The 11,931-nt window shown below is 40.3% G+C and overlaps 1 pseudogene across 1 annotated transcript; it reads left to right on the top strand.

Annotated features, from left to right (window-relative positions):
- Positions 1-440: 440 nt before the first annotated feature.
- LOC308657179 (charged multivesicular body protein 5-like) lies at positions 441-1,653 on the top strand (annotated as a pseudogene). The gene has a single exon. The product of its transcript is annotated as a charged multivesicular body protein 5-like (transcript).
- Positions 1,654-11,931: the final 10,278 nt, after the last annotated feature.

Genomic DNA, 11,931 nt, shown 5'->3' with positions numbered 1-11,931 from the left:
AAAAAGAAAGGAAAAGGTATGCAGCTATGGACAAGAAACCTGAGAACCCACAGAATAGGAATCCCCAAGTTCCACATCTCAAATGGAGGAGCCAAAGATCCAAAGAACACTAAAGTCACCCTGGCTGTAATCCCTGGCAGACTTCAAGTGGTTTCTCCACAGCTATTGTCACGTTAATTTTAATAGGCTCTGCAAGTAGCAGATATAAATGTAAATTAAATTTTGGGATCCTGTAGGACCTCCTCAAGAGAATGAATCTACTTCAGACAGTTTGATGATTTTGAGGAATAAATATGTTAAGAGACAGAACTGAGAAGAAATGAATTTAAAATGCAGCATGAAAGGCTCTCAGCTCCCCAGTATGATATAATCCAGTAGGGCCGTTTTTGATATTCTTCTAGTGTTTGGGTTCTTCGCAGCCACCCAAGATGAACTGATTCTTGGGGAAAGCGAAACCCAAGGCTCTGCCGCCCAGCCTGACCGACTGCATTGGCACGGTGGACAGCAGAGCAGAATCCATTGACAAGATTTCCCAATTGGATGCTGAGCTAGTGAAGTATAAGGATCAAATAAAAAAGATGAGAGAGGGTCCTGCAAAGAATATGGTCAAGCAGAAAGCCTTGCGAGTTTTAAAGCAAAAGTGGATGTACGAGCAACAGCGGGACAACCTCGCCCAACAGTCCTTTAACATGGAACAAGCCAATTACACCATCCAGTCACTGAAGGATACCAAAACTACGGTTGACGCTATGAAAGTGGGAGCAAAGGAAATGAAGAAGGCATACAAGGAAGTGAAAATTGACCAGATTGAGGATTTATAAGGCCAGCTAGAGGATATGATGGAAGATGCAAATGAAATTCAAGAAGCACTAAGTCGTAGCTACGGCACCCTAGAATTAGATGAAGATGACCTGGAAGCAGAGTTGGATGCACTGGGTGATGAGCTTCTGGCTGATGAAGATAGTTCTTACTTGGATGAAGCAGCATCTGCAGCTGCAATTCCAGAGGGGGTTCCCACTGACACAAAAAACAAGGATGGAGTCCTGGTGGATGAATTTGGATTGCCACAGATACCTGCTTCATAGACTTTCATCATTGAAGTACACATGTAAAATAAACACATATTGTGGGACTAGGAAATACATCCAGATTTTCCATAACAGATTTAAGTTCCTTTCCCTTCTTTGAAGGAAAGGTTAATTACACTGCTCTTTTATTTTTTTTTCCGTTAAGAAATTCATTGCTTGGGGAAGCTTTCTTATACTAAAATTTGATTCTTTTTCTCTTATGAAAGATTAACTTCAAAGTATCTTTGGCTTTGTATGACTTTTATTTTCACTCATTTATAACAATTTGAAACAAAACCAAGGATATGAAATCTTAAATTTTGTGACAGTGTAACTCTACAGTCTCAATATGACCTGATAAATTGATGAAGTGAAGATGAGATTATTGAGACTGTTCATATTATGATTCAAAACCATTTTCTATTGTGGCATATAGGTGGCTCAAAGTAATGGCTCTTTTGATAGGTTTTGTTGTGTCTTGTGAGCAAATCATGTGTCCAGTGTTGGAATGGAATTGTCGCTACAGTATCACAAGTGGATATTTTGACTTTGTCATTCCCTCAGTATTACAGCCTGACTTGTAATCAATAATGAATATTTCTTGATATTTAATGTATAGGACATTTATTTATACTCAATAAATATTTTTCAAAAGGAAAAAAAAATCCAGTAGGCACATGAAGACACCCCCTTCCCCACAAACATCTTACCAATTGGCTTCTTGGGTGCTTTGAGATTAGGATTCTGTGTTACCTAGAGTCCCCATTCAAAGAGAAATAACTGGGGGCTAGGGGCAGGGTAATACATTCATTGATACAACAACATTTTTCTGAGTACCAGATACTGTACTGGGGATACTTTAACGATCACAATAAACATAGTTCTTGCCTTTAGGATTCCTTACGGCTATAGGGAATGGGAGTCAGATGTAAGATTAGAAACTGTATGTCTGAAGAACATTTGAAAAAAGGCAGTATAGGATGTTGTGGGAATGTAGGCTAGGGGTCAGAGAAGGGTGTCCTGATGACAGCTGAGTGACAGTCATGGTGATGTTTCAGAAGGAACAGAGACTCAGGGCAGGGAACATTGCAGCGTGCACAGGGAACTGAAAGGAGACAAAATGAAAAGAAGAGTGGTGTGGCATAACGGAGGCCAGAGGGTGGGCCAGTTGTGGCATAAGGATCTCGATTCTGAGAGAATGGGAAGCCACTGAAGGATACACTTTAAAAGGAGAGTGACACGTTCAGATGTAAACTTCAGAGAGACCCACTGTGATTGTTGGGTGAAGAATGTTGAATTGGGGTAAGGAGGATTCTAGGAAACAGGTAGCAGAGTCTTGCAGAAGTCCTAGTGAGAGGCAATGGAGGAGGGGACCAAGGCCATGGTAGCAAGATTGGAGAGAGGCAGGCATATCCTAACATCTAGACACATTTACAGTGAAGACCCTCAGGGCCCAGAGACAGGCGGAGCAGGGAAGGGAGCTATGAGGCATCACACCCTATCTTTTGAAGGTAGGACTTGACACATCCATTTGACTGGAACAAGGAGAGTAAGGAGAGAAAGGTGGTTAGAAAGAAATGCCCTGAATATAACCAACCAACTTCATGATTGCCAACACTTATGCTAAGAGAAATTTCATTATAGTAGAAAAAATTCTGCAAAGCTTCCTTTAAAAGGGGAGCCTGTATATATTCCAAAAATGAAATGACTTGTGAATTTTAATTTACATGCACCCATTCAGAAAAGTACCTATTTCATAGCTCCAAAGAGCAGCTGTACATATGCATAAATGTCAAAATCCTATAAATGACTGTATTATGTATACTATGTATTCCATATCTGTATTCCATCCCTTCCCTTAACACCAACAACTAGTAGACTTTTTTCTGCCGTACTTCACTTCTGGGTCTAACAGTTGAGCTATAGGTTTACATTAGGAGTTCACATTTTAGACTAATTTAGTGTCTCAATCTTGTTATTTCAATCATGCAACTTATTTGAATATTACACAAGTGAAATATAAAAGCAAATTGAATGTTGTTTCCATGGCAGTCAGGTTGGAAGCTTGAAAGGATTTAACAAAGGCGAGTCTCTAAATAAAAAATTGCTGTCAAACTAGGCATGGGCAAGACAAATATAAAGGATTAGAAAGGGGAAACATAGAAATAAATATATTGTTTATATTCTAGAGCCTTAAAGTTTTGATCCACTTCAATGAAACAGAACCAAAAATTGTAAGTGAAGCATTAAGGGCATATGCAAAAAACATGGTATAAAACCTGATCAGAAAAACCTATATAAAATGAAAACCTGTGTTATGATGTACTCCATGCAAATTCTATTTTTTAAAAATATTATTTTAGTTGTATATGGACACAATATCTTTATTTTATTTGCTTATTTTTATGTGGTGCTCATGCATGCTAGGGAAGCACTCTACCACTGAGCCACAGCCCTGGCCCCAGCAAATACTATTCTAAATGTCAGAAATAGTTGAATATTAGCAAATTCATGGGCTTATATGAATGTTTTAAGTAAAAATATTAAAGATATACAAATATACATATATACATATATATGGATACATATGTATGTATATGTATTATATATGTATAAAGATATATATGTATCTTTTCCTATGTAACTCCCCTCATAACACAATGTTTTCAATCATCTGAGTACTCGCTATTCCTAAATATAAAAGAAGCTGATAGGCTTCTACTGTTCTGCCAATATGGCATGGCCATACTTCAAGTACAGACTGCTGGTTTGCTAGAACAGTGTGGGAAACTGAAGAGCATCAGAATCCAAACTCATCTAGAAAAGAGACTATTTTGTCAACCACACCTGATAAGATTTCACCAGTAACTAGTAAGGAGGAATTGGAAACTCTTACCAGAGCCCCTGAATATCATCTATAGTTTATTACATAAACACACTGAACATGTTTAAGTTTATTGCATAGTAAACCATACACAGTTCTTATTTCATACTGTTTAGCCATTCACATTAAATCCTTTTGATTCTTCATAAAGTCCCCAAAGAAGGAATTTCTGCAGCTGTTGTTAGTGATAGTGGTGTGCACCCACGGGTCCTGCTTGGAGTTGGCTCCCAGGCAAGCTGTCTCCTTTCAGACTCTGCTGTAGTAGTCAGTTTTTAAAATACACAGGGAGAATGGCCCATTGCAAAGAATTGCCATTTAAAGGCACAACTGGATTCTAGTGATAATTACTTTCATTTATACTGAGGTCTATGGATGGGATTCAAGGGCACTAGGAACACTTGGAAACTGTTACATATGTATATATATATTTTTTGGGGGGGGAGTTGGGGTGAGGGGTTGGGGGATGTTTAGTTTTCAGCAGATTCTCAAAGGCTCCCTTAATTCCCCAAGAGATCAAAAACATTGGTATAAAAAAGAAAGAAGTACTGATACATGCTACAACAGGGATGAACCTGGAGAACTTGCTGAATGAAAGAATGTAGTCACAATTTTCACATACTACCTGTTTCCATTCATGTGCAGGGCCAAAACAGGGAAGTAAATACACAGAGTAGATTAGTGGTTGCTTAGGGATAGATATGTTGGCAGGGAGGACAAGCAGAGAAGGGGAGGATAACTCAAGGACACGGAGTTTGTGATGAACACTTTCTAAAATTGTTATGATTACAATTATCCAAGAATATGCTAAAAACCATGGCATTGTATTCTTTAGATGAATTGTATAGTATGTAAATCATCGCTTCACAAAACTAATTTTGTAAGAAAAAGAATCATTGGTACAGATTTATTAGTCTGACAATCTTGTTCCTATTCTTTATTTCATGAGATGTTATTAATCCCCATTTACAAATAAGTAAGTAAATATCCATGAGTCACTACTAAGTGACCCTCAGAGTCTTCTGAAGCCAAGTTCATTTCCCACCATGCTACAACTGTGTCTAATGACTGAACAGGGTGAAAAGAACACAGATTGGGCAGTCTATGCCACTTGCTAGCCATGTGATTTTGTACAGGTGCTTAATCCTACTGTTCAGCTCTTACTTTTGTGTTCTGAAATAGAACATTATCTGAGAGTACTGAGAATACTACTGTGAAGAGTTACCAAGACACTGTATAAAGGACCTGGCAGCATACCTAGCAGATGGTAAGCCCTTTGCAAAAGGTAGCATGTTTTTATGATCCTGTGTGTATTGTGTATTATTGCTTTCAAGTGACAGAAGCTCAGTTTAACCTAGTTGAAGAAAAGAAGGAAATGTATTAATTCTTTATAGCTTCAAGAGCAGCTATAGCCAGGGACTTAAGTAACCTCTCAAGATACTCTGTCCCACTCCTTCTGGCTTCATCTGCAGGTCAACTTTTCACATGTAGAGACAAAATTGTCAAAGTTCCAGGTTCAATTGTATCAGTTTAGCATCCCAGGTGGAAGAGTTAAACTCTTTCCAGATAGTACAAACAAAAGTCTCAGGGAAGAGTCCCATTGGCCTGGCTAAGATCCTTTGTTTGTCTTTGAGCCAACAACTATGGCAAGGAGGATGGAAGTACAATACTTGGCCAAGCCTGAATCATGTGCCTTATTTGTGGGTAAAGAACGAATCAGCCCCTACCCCTCCTTCACCCCAATAATATATCTGCTACATATATAAAGACATTTTTTTTTCTTTCTCAGGGTAAGATACCTTTTCAGGTTGAATGGCAAAGCAAAGAAATTACAATTCAACTTTGCATTTGCTGCTCAACTACTCCATGGGAGGCACTTATCAATTTGTCTCTTTCTACATTCTATGCATGCGTGTGTGTGTGTGTGTGCATGCATGTTTGTGTGCACACAAGTTCTCAAACACATGGAGAGCCTGCCAGATGCCAAGGCTAATGAGAATCTTCTATAATCAATTATACACATTTCATAACAAGAGTAATCCCTTCCTGATGGCTTCAACTAGTTGTTGAAGTCTAGAGGAGACAACCTTTGTGAGAAATGTGGATAAAATTATATGTCATGGATAATTTTACTTATTGAATATTTTCCTGGTTGAGAGTTTAGAAAAGAGAACAAGAAAATACAAATGAATGTTTCGAGAAGCCCCTGCAATGTTAGGCAGGATTGATGGGAAGAGGCCAATACTGGGTTTGCATTTGTAAATGGCCAACTCCTGCAGAGTGGAGCTCTGGTCTAGCTAAGGGTCAGCCCCCCTGGGGAGCCGACATGAGTGTAAATCAGATACATGCCATGGCTCATTCTTCAGGCCATTTTGTTGGGTGTTTGGATTTAATTTGTGGGTGTCTTTTCCTTTTCCAAAAGCAGAGTTTAGAACATAGAAGAAATTTAAGGCTCCAGGATGCTCTGCTGAGTTGTGGCCTCCACTGGGGCCTGTTTCCCATCTTTAAGTATTTTCATGGGTGATTCTCATTATGATCAAGACATGTCATACATGTGGGTCTCCCTTGCCTCAGGAAGGGCCTGGATCCAGTTGCTTATTATCACTAACAAAAACAGCTTCTTTGTAGATTCCCCATGACCCAAGAACTCAAATAGAAAACTAGAGTGTAATGGTGAAGAGTATTCATTTTGAATTCTAACCTGGCTTTGAATCTTTACCTCCTTCTACTTTTTCTTTTATCACCAGATCATATTTTAACTCCCTTCTTTACTATGTTTATTGGTTATGTCTGTCTTCCTCAGTTAGGATATGAGCTCCAGGACAGAAGGCACCTCAAGCACCTAGAACAGAACCAGGCACTTGGAAGGCACTCACATATTTATTGAATATGTGAACCTAGAATCTACCATTTAACAAAGTTTCCGTTTTCACCTTTAGAGTTTCAGGCTGAGCATGTTGGATTTTGTGGTTAATGGAACAGGGCTTAATTCCAGCATCTAAATGTTCATTATTCTTTCTATCCTCAATCTACTCCTTCACCTTCCCAGGGAAGAGTTTTATTTTTTCGGATAAACACCTGTACTTGGATCCTGTGCATTCTTCCCTGCTTGAAGTGCAGTGTACAGACTCTGTGTAACAAGTTTTCTACCTTTGCTCTTGATAGAAAAGGCTAGATTTTGGAAGGCCAGCAGAAATTCATGCTTCCGGAAAATAAAAAGTCAAAAACACTTTGGCTTTTGGACTACTGTGTCTTCTGTGGACTTAAAAAGCTCCATTTTGGAACTCAGAGCTGAGCAATGGCTTCTTTATCTCAACTATATGCCGCAGTCTGGCTGGGCACAAATCAGGAGCCACTTGAAGATTCAAGCAAGAACGAACTTTATTTTTAGAACCCACCCGGCACGCTGCCCACGCGAACTCTCATGTCAGGCACCATCTTGACCTGGCCGTGGCTCTCAACATCTATATCCACTTAATATGACAGATAGGAAACTATTATTGCTGCCTGGGAAACCAGGATTTCTCAGGCTCTGAGTTCCATAATCCTTTTCCATAATTGACTAACCTCCCCTTTGTTGGACTTCTTTACCTGTCTATACCCATCTATGACTACTGAAGTGGGAATTATGTTTCCCTCTTTGGAATGTCTTTACATGTCTTCATCTGATGCATAGTATGCTCATTTTGTTCTCCAGTTCCACAGGGCAATCTCCACATGGAGCCTCATAAACAGGACCCCCTCTCAGGAAATGCTGGGGACCTCCTGTTCAGATTTTGCCATCTAAGCCTGCTTCTCACCAGATTTTACCATAGTGACACACCTAAATAAAGCTTTGCCTGGGAAAGACAGTTTACTCTTATTCCATACACAACTTATAAATGACCCTGAAGAGTTTACATGAAGAATACATAAAGAGGGAGTTAGAGCTCCAAAGAAAGTGTCTGAAACCACCAGTTTCCTTTCCAGTAGTGATAAAAATTTTAAACACGGTGAGACCAACTTAAAGGAAATTTATCAGAGAGCTAGGAAGAAATACTTCTCCCTAAAGAAAGCCTTGCATGCGGACATGTAAGTAAGTCCCCAGCTGACAGTCCAAGGCGAAGGCACTGTGACCCCAGAGTGGGAGGTGGAAGGAGTGGTTCCTTCTCACACTGCAGTGTGGCGAGCAGGACAGGTGTCCTTAGACTGAGGCCCTGGTAGCCATGGACAGGGGAGCAAGCTCCCTACAGATTGTGACTTGAGAGAACTGGGAGAAATCTGTTGGTTATCTCTCAGGGCTTAAATCCACCACAAAAGATTCCTAAATTCCAAGAAATGGAGTTCAAATTTGGCAGTGGAAAGGGACAAATCATTGTTAGACTCATTGTCTGGTGTCTACCAGAAAATGAATATGTCAGATGCTGTGGGCTCTTTGCCACTGAAAGCCTTCCATACTTGGCAATCTCTGATCAGAGTTGGCTTTCCCATGTTTGTTTGTTTGGCTGTAAGTTAACAAAAGGCAATGGAGACTGGCCCAAACAATAAAGAATATAGATTTCTCAAAGGAGAAAGAGTCTGAGGTATGGCAGGTTCAGTGTTGGTTAATTTAGAGGCTCAATAACGTGAAGAATGAGATTCTTTTCATAGTTGTGCTCTTGCTGTCTTTGTGGTGTTGGCCTTTGTCCTCTAACAAGTCTCCTTATGGTGAAAAGATGGTGGCAACAGCCCTAAGATTCTCAAGATTTACCTTTCTTATAAACGAGGAAACTTTCCCAGGCTTCTCTCCACCCTTCTCAAAAACCTTCCCATTGTATCTACTGGTCATAATTGTTCCTCTGTCCTTTTCTAAACCAATGGCCACCAAATATAATGCATTGACTATTATTGACTTGGGCTAATCAAGACTAATCACCTTTTGCTCTTGAGGGTGGGTCTGGATTCCCTAAAACAGAGGGTCACATGTTAATGCATCAGAATTCTATTAACAAGAAAAACCTTGGAAAATAGCTGTTTCCAAAGAAACCAAAAGTGTCTGCCATAGCACAAAACATATCCTTCAAGACAAAGTGCACTTATAGAGAATTCAACTGTCTGGTCCCTGTGGCAGTTATTTGCCTCACTGTTTTAAAAAGGATATGCTTATTTACTTTAAAATTTTAAGTCCTCTTTAAGAACAAAAATGTGTCCAAAAAGAAAGAAGTGACCTTTTAAGCTTCAAAGTGTTGTTGACTTACCAGATGTGTGTTACTGTAGCATGAATGGACAGGTGCATGGCAATCCCAAGAACTGTGTGGGGCGGACAGGGGACATGGAAAAAACCTTACCTAGTAAATGGCTTTGCAAAAGCTCATCAAAGTCTCTTGATGTGTGGAGCCCCATGCTAAGCAGAATACTAAGGAGATGGGGACAGACACTACACCTTAGTACTCCAGTCAATCTCTTGCCTTTGCCTGGGAATACTCTTTATTGTGAGGCCTATACTCAACAGTCCAGGAGTCAAAGACCGTCCAGATATTTGGGGCTTCTGTCTGCCCAATGAATAAGCTTGACTAGTCTGCTACCAGCAGAGGAAAAAAAAGCCAAGAAGTAGTCTCTTAACTGTCCCCCTTGGCTCAGCAGTGTTCAGAGGGTCCTGGATCTGTTTCTTCTTGCCATCAGATAAGGCAGCTGTGTCTGCCCTGTTCTACAACTGAGTTGAGTCCAAATCTTTGCTCTTCAGTAAAGCACTGGCAGCATTTCTTTGCAACAATATCTACATCAGAATGCCTTAAGAGAAAAAGGGCAAGAAACAAGCTGGGTCAAGGACTGGAGGGGAGTGGGCAGAGTTCTAGGACCATGAGCAATGCTGTATACAAGAAAGCACAGATCAGGACTGGGGCATGCAATAAAGGGGCCTGCATCAATTTTCCTTGCAAAGCAATGGTAACATATAAAGAATGATTCCAGGGTCCAGGGTTGTAGCTCAGTGGTCGTGTGCTTGCCTAGCATGTGTGAGGCACTGGGTTCAATCCTCAGCACCACATAAAAATAAATGAGTAAAATAAAGGTACTCTGTCCATCTACATCTAAAAAAATATTTTTAAAAAATTGATTCCAAACAACCTTAAGAGCTCAACTTCTATAAGAAGCCAATACCATGACCCCTTATTGCATGGACATTTTGAGTTTTGTGGGTATATTAGATTAAGCAGACAGTGTAGAATTCTGTTATTGTCACTATGGTTAAAAGTAATTTGAATAAACTAGAATTACTAAAGGGAAAAATAAAGTGAATTCCCAGAAAAAATAACCACATCTATTATTAATGCCCAGAGGGTAAATTACTTAAGTAATTTACTGTTGCCCATATGGATGTAGATATTTTCCATGCAATGATAATTAATAGCATTGTCCATAGAAATTTACCTCTACAGATGTAAACAATGAAAATTTACCACAAACCACCATTTCTGTTTATATTCTTTCTTGATAAAGAAAATGAACTGAACAAGATTCTATCACACAAACCAATAATTAAATCCATTCTTGAGGGAAATATTATTGTCCTTTCTGAAAGACTAAAGTGCTTATGCAGTTAGAATGAAGTTTTTAACCTTCCATGTGAATGTGTCTCAACCGGAATTCTGTGAAATGAAACCTCCAACTGAGAGAAAGCTCAAAGACTGAAGGGCACTACTACTACTCTAGGATTTCCCAGCTAAATTTAGAAATCAGAGGGTGAACCCTGGAAATGAAACACCTGACAACAATTCCATTTAAGGTGAAGGGGACAAGACAATAAATTCCTCAATGAATCTTAACTTTCCTGTATTTTCCAAGCTTCTAAAGAGACCAAAGACTGTCCAGATCCCCTGGGTCCAGGATAGCTAATGTGAAAACGATGCAAAATAGCTTAAAAATAGGATGTTGGCTCCAATGTGAATGTGGGCAGCAGCCATATGAACAGGCAGGGATGCAGGATGTGTGACATGAGCGCCACAAGGGCAGGAGTTTGGCCGATCTTGTTCACTGTTATATTGAGAGCTATGCCTGCCACTTAGTAGGTGCTTAATAAATATCTGCTGAGGAACAGATAAATGCTAAATGCTGGCTGGACCATCCACCGTCCTGTGTGGGATTTCTCTTTTACAGTGTGCTTCTCTCCAATTCTCCTTTCACAGGGTCGTATGTGGTAACCTCACTTTTCCCATGTCTCTCTTTTCTGTTTACTGTCATCTAGCCAATTTATTGGGTTCCTCAGCAAATGTTTTGACATCATTTGAGAAAACAAGTTCTCAGTGCCATCATCATTAGCTGGCCCAGACTCCCCAAACAAACCCCATGTTGAAGGAAATGTCAATTGAGAGGGTTTGGTCTGCTCCTCTGGCAGCCTACGGAGTACTTACAAAGTACTTACATGGTACTTACTGCTGCAGTCTGGCTGGACACAATTCACAAGCCACTTCTCAAGCAGAAATGAACTTTATTTTTAGAACACACACACACACACACACACACCCACACACACCCACACATCCACACACACACACACACACACACCGCACCACAGGAGCTCTTCAGGAATTCCCTCAGAGCCCAACTGCCACCACCAGCTTCCCATGAGCCTCTCAACCCCCACTCCTCCTCTCTTGAGGCCAATTGGCTGGGTCACATGGGCGGAGCCAAAAGAGTCCCCCAATGAGCAGCTCCGTGGTCTGAAAGGGCGGGGAAACAGCCCAATGAGCATCACCGCAGAGGAGCCAGTCAGCTGGCAGCTGGAAGTTTGCTGGGATTGCTGTGAGCCAATCAGCTGGAAGTTTGCTGGGGCCCCTTCAGCTGTGGCTCTCAACAACTTACAAAGTCTGAAACATATGTGGATGTTGAGCTTGAGCATCTTCATAACCTCTCCAGAGAAATACTTCCTGAGCCATTTCCGTCTGCAGTGGTTCTAAAGCCCTGCAAGACAGCAGTGCCCTATTACCTAAAATAAAAGTGGGAAATTAAAATGACACTTAAACTGAA

The sequence above is a fragment of the Spermophilus citellus genome (assembly GCF_964194105.1).
Source record: "Spermophilus citellus genome assembly, chromosome: 1".
In the NCBI taxonomy this organism is placed as follows: domain Eukaryota; kingdom Metazoa; phylum Chordata; class Mammalia; order Rodentia; family Sciuridae; genus Spermophilus; species Spermophilus citellus.
The sequence above is the reverse complement of the archived record's forward strand: the minus strand, read 5'-3'. Positions and strand labels throughout refer to the sequence as shown.